Source organism: Myotis brandtii, unplaced genomic scaffold (genome assembly GCF_000412655.1).
Source record: "Myotis brandtii unplaced genomic scaffold, ASM41265v1 scaffold825, whole genome shotgun sequence".
Classification (NCBI taxonomy): Eukaryota; Metazoa; Chordata; class Mammalia; order Chiroptera; family Vespertilionidae; genus Myotis; species Myotis brandtii.
The window spans coordinates 747,263-752,787 of NW_005371349.1; positions in this window are offsets into that span (position 1 = coordinate 747,263).

Genomic DNA, 5,525 nt, shown 5'->3' on the forward strand with positions numbered 1-5,525 from the left:
AGCGGGGGGAGGGGGTGAGGATGGGAAATCTCACCATCCTCACTTCTGCTTTGCGGGTGCTGAACCCTGGGCTGCCCACAGCCCTCTCTTCCCATAACTTCCTCTAAGCAGCCCTCGGGCCATTTGCATGTGTCTCGTTGAAATTCCACCCAAGCATCACCCTCTCCCCCCCAGGGCCTCCTCGAAGAGGCTGGAGCGGGGAGTCCAGGGGTGGGGCCGAGGGGCCCCAGGACACACTGGCTGCCCCGGACCTTCCCCCACTGATTCACCCTTATTCACAGGCGGGCGGTTTTCCTAGAATGTTGCATCAGAGGGTTGCGGGTTTTTCCAGAGATTTCCACTCGCGATGACCCATCGGGAGCCCCTCAGGGAGAAGTGGAGGTGACTCCCACTGGCAAGGCCTGGGTGTTTGCCCCTGACCTTGGGGTCCCCGCATTTTATGCTTCTCGGGCAGAGCTCAGCCTCCTGAGAACGCACTTCCGGTCGCCCCACTGCGCGCCCGCAGGCTCGCGGCCCGCGTTGTTCTCTGTGAACGCATGTGTGTTCAACAGATGCGATGGCTGGGAACCATTTACCCCCAACGAAGAAACAGGAAGATGGCGCAGTTTTAAAATTCTTCTAAAGAAAAGTCTATCCTGAGATCTGCCCCTTCTTCTTAATGTTCCTTCGCTTTGGGTTGTCAACTCTCCGATTCTCCGTTTTAAACTCTTAGCATTCGATTCTCGATTCGAAGCTCCTGGGGGCTCATCTCGCCCCCTCATCCCAGTTCAGAGTCACAGAGCAGGTTTGTTATGTTGGACTGCACTGCCTCTCTTAGCCGTTCTTTATTTTTTCATAAAAATGTTATTATTAATGCTTTCAGAGAGAGGAAGGGGGAGGGAGGGAGAGACAGAAACATCCATGATGAGAGAGAGTCATGGATCGGCTGCCTCCTGCACGCTCCACACCAGGGATGGAGCCCACAACCTGGGCATGTGCCCCAACCGGGAATGGAACCGTGACCTCCTGGTTCATAGGTCCACGCTCAACCCCTGAGCCACGCCGGCCGGGCTCTGAGCCCCTCCCAGAGGCAGGCACAGCCCCACCGACTAACCTTGGGCCGGCTCAGGGGTCACAGGGTGGTGGGATGATGGCGGTGGTCTTTCCTGGTGAAGAGTCTGGTGTTTGAGCTCCGGGGAAAGAATTTCACTGTGGGCTCACTTTCCACGCAGGGTAATTCCCTGTGGGTGCATCACTGCCCAGGGAAGAGAGGTTGGGAATTGTCAGCTGGGCAGCCTAGACTTTAGGGGATATTTCTTCAGAAAGTTCAGGGAACTCTGGCCAAAACAAGCTCTAGGCTCTAGGAGTGAAAAGGGTCAAAGAAAATGATAAGCTGATAAGCTGGTGGGGGGTGGGGGGAGTTGGGTGGTGGTGGGGGGACAGTTCAGACAACAAGATCACAAAAGATCTCTATGGGAAAGAAACATGGTGGGTGGGGGCACTAAATAAAGCACTGGGAACCTTCCAGGGAGCTGATGTCATAGTTCAAAAAGGTGAGAGAGAAGAGAGAGAAAGGCAGGCAGGAAAGGAGGCGGGAGGGAGGGCTCTCCACCACAGGCGTCAGAGCAGAGGGAAGAGAATGAACCCGCATGAGCACGCCTGCACGGAGCCTGTACAGAGCGCCCCCTGGGTAACGGTGTGCCCCAAAGGCTGTGCATCTCACCAGGGCCCCACGGAGAAGAGACCACTGCACCCTCCTGCCCAGGGAGCCAGTGGAGGCGGCCACACCCTCGCACTGCAAATGCCCCTGCAGCCCGGCCCCGCGTCCGCCTGCTCCTCTGTGGACTCAGAAGGAAAGGAGGGCGGGGGAGGCTAAGGGAACGGAGGTCTGAGAGCAGGAGTGGGCCGGAGGCTCTGAGACGATGGCGTGTCAGCCCCGGTCCCCGCCGCCTGGGACAGCAGGGAGCGTGCCCCGGGCGCAGTGTCATCTCCCGTCATCCCTGAGCTGGGAGGGAGACAGGAAGATGGGCACACCAGGCCCTGTGGGGCAGAAACGGGCTGGAGAGACTGAAACTGAGGAGTGTGGTGTTAGTCACCCGCAGGGCTCTGCGGTGAGTCACTAAGCAAGTTCATTTATTCATGCCCTTAGTCAACAGGTCTTGACGGCAGCGTCTCTAAGAGCAGGCTGCTGTGCTCGGATAAGGGGTGAGGTCTTCAGTGGGGCAGGGGGGGGGGGGGGCGGGAGGGGGGCTGCTCCCTGCAGGATCTTAGCAGGGCCAGCAGGGAGAGACGGCATATAATGATTGTCCTGGAAAATAAGTCTATCAGAGAAGGACAGAGTCCTAGGGGGAGTCAAAGGGCACTGAGAAAAGGCAGACTGTAATATGGGGACATACTTCAGGGGGGAAGCTAGGCACGTCGTAGTAGGTGTATCCTATCCTATATAATAAAAGGCTAATATGCAAATGGCCGTGACACCCTCACGCCATAACGACCCATCAGCAGGAGGCTGCGTGTGCGGCGGGCACAGGTGGGCGGGGTTGTGTGTACAGCGAGGCTGGGGGACGTGAGGCTGCGTCCCCCGCCCGGCGGGGCTTGACGGGGGTGGGGCCGGCCGGGTCTGGGTCTCGCCCAATGGGGGTGGGACCGGCCGGGTCTGGGTCTTGCGCGACATATTATTTTCATATACGTTTTACTAATTTTCTTTCATCTCTGACACTTCTATTATAGAGAAAGGGCAAATAGCAATATTAAAATATTTCCTCTAATTAATTCCCTTTTAATGTGCACAAACTTCGTGCACTGGGCCACTAGTGTAACAATAAAAGGCAAATAATCCCAACCCAGTCACATGGGCTGTGTGGATAGGATGGGTCCCTGCTCTGGAAGACCACACGGCGAGTAAAACGAGTTTATGTGGCCGTCCACTTGCTCCTGTGGGAAGACGGTCACAAAATAGTCACCAGTGAAAAGGGCAGAGACAACAACACTCTGTAGGTCCAACTGCGTTTTTCTTTAAATACATTTCCATTGATTTCAGCGAGGAAGGGAGAGGGAGAGAGATAGAAACATCAATGATGAGAATCATTGACCGGCTGCCTCCTGCGCACCCCCCACTGGGGATCAAGCCCGAAACTGGGGCATGTGCCCTTGACCGGAATCGAACCCAGGACCCTTCAGTCCTCAGGCCGACGCTCTATCCACCGAGCCAAGCCGAGCAGGGCTGTTCCGTCTTCTGTGAGAGGGTTGTCAGGTCATAAAAATGCCTGGGATGTGGAACGCCTCGCTCGCGCTGACAGCCTAAAGGGAGGCATGGAGACAGCAGCCCAGACACCCGGCCCGTCAGGTTGGGGCAGGCGGGAGTCACCGAGAAGGAAACGGAAAGCTACCGGTTCGCAAACAGCGCCCCTCCAGGCTGCGCCCTCTTCCACACGCTCATCAATGACGTGAATGACAACCATGACGGCACGCGATCAGATCTTCAGATAAAACAAAACTGGGTGGGGGATCCCACTCATCTGGACTCAAAAATGACGACCGGCTAGAACAACAGGTTGAAAGACACGGATGGCCCGGCCAGTGTGGCTCCGTGGTTGAGCGTCGACCTAGGAACCAGGAGGTCACGGTTCGATTCCCGGTCGGGGCACAGGCCGGGGTTGCGGGCTCCATCCCCAGTGGGGGGCGTGCAGGAGGCAGCCGATCCATGACTCTCTCTCATCATGGATGTTTCTCTCTCTCTCGTCCTCTCGCTAAAATCAATAAGGATACGAGTATATTTTAAATTTAAAAAAGGAAAGACACGGATGGAGTGGAGAAGGCTCACGTCAGAGCCCCCGGGGCCCAGATGGGTTCTTGCTTGGATGCCCCGGAAGCCACGAAGCCGCCACGTGCCTGGTCTGTTCAGGAGGGAGAGTATCCGGTCCTTCACGGCCGGCAGCGGGCACAGTCCTGGCGACACGTTTGAAGAGCAGTTCCAGTCGACGTGGGGCGTCGGCGGGAGGAGGACAGGAAGGCAGGAAACTCGCCGAGCTGGAGGGGGTGGTGAGCTTCCCCAGCTGCTGGACAATCCCGAGGAGGGGTTCCCCAGATCACAGAACCAGGGGCGCTTCCAGGAGCCTGATTTCAACTCAACGCGATGGACGGGGCAAATGTCACTCATCTGAGTGCCAGACTCAGCCCACCCCACTGTCCACGCAGGACCCGGGTCTGTGGGAGCTCCAGCCACGGTCCGCTGACCACGGGGGCTGCAGCCGGGGACCCCGGGGGCCCCTCCCCACTCCCTGGCAGCACCTGCACGGGTGTGTGTTTGTGCCCAGGAAGTGGCCCGGCAAAGCCCTGATGGTGACAGTGACGGACGGTGTGGGGGTGGCCCTGGCCGACTGGCCGGGAGGAATGACCTCAGGCTGAGGGTTAGCCCAGAGGAGAGGGACCCAGGGAAGGAGGGGGAGGGAGCAGAAAGGAAATCAAAAGAGAACGAGCAACAAGAGAAATGCGGGAGAGAGAACGTGGGGAGCAGGGGGAGTCAGAGGCTGGGAGGGCACAGCGGGCCCCCAGTACAGGGCCCGGCGGTGGGCGCCAGCCTGGGCGTCCTGCGTGCGGAGGGAACATGCCCGGCTTCCCCTGACAAGGAGCGTGGGCCCGAGAGGCGGCGGAGGCTGTGCGGGGCGTGGGTGGGAGTGGCGGGGTTTCTGCAGAAGTCTGCGCCCAGAGTCACCCTCGAGTCATGCCCAAGCGCCTGCTGTGTCAGGGCTACGGGTTCGGGGAGGATTCGGAAAATGAGGAAGCCGCCCTCCGCCAGCCCTCCCAGGTCCCCCTCCAGCTGGGAGACGAAGCAGAGACTCATGGGAAGTGGAGGACAAGGAGGAAAGGGAGGTGGGCTCTCTGGTCAGGAAGATCTGAGTTCAAATCCAGACGGGATGCTGTGTGGCTTCAGGCAAGTTCCCTGACCTCTCTAAGTCCGGTTTCCTGTCATGGGGAGAAGTGAGACAACAGGTGTACAAGCCGTGGGTCCCCCCCCCCCACCACCAGCTGATAAATGTGAGCAGGTCTTCGCTTTGAAGGAGCAAGCCCGGCCCTACGCGAGAAGGAGAGCTGGGAGGTCAGGGCCTCCTGGGCGGAGGACACGGTCTGGGCCCCCCAATGCTCCTCAGCACTGATCTTCAAGGCTGAGCCCACACAGGCTGGACGCGGCCTGGGCCCCAGGGACCCGGGCCCGGCCATCTGCCTGCCGCTGAGTGCGGACAAGGTCCCCTGAGAAGGAAGGCGCGCAGCTGGGGGCAGCCGGCAGGGTCAGGGCCCTTGGCAGCCGCTACCCACTTTGCAGACGGTGGGGAATTCTTAAGGAGAGTCCAGTGCATGTGCCCCAGATGGCCGGAAAGCTGCAGGCTGTGGGCAGAGCAGGCAGAGCTGGCGGAGGGCCCGTCAGCTGGCCCCTGAGGGCGAGGCCAGGCCCTCCCAGCTGTGCCCCCCAGTCTTCCCTGTGTCCCCCAGGCCTCCCTAACTGTGCCCCCCAGGCCCTCCCAGCTGTGCCCCCCAGTCTTCCCTGT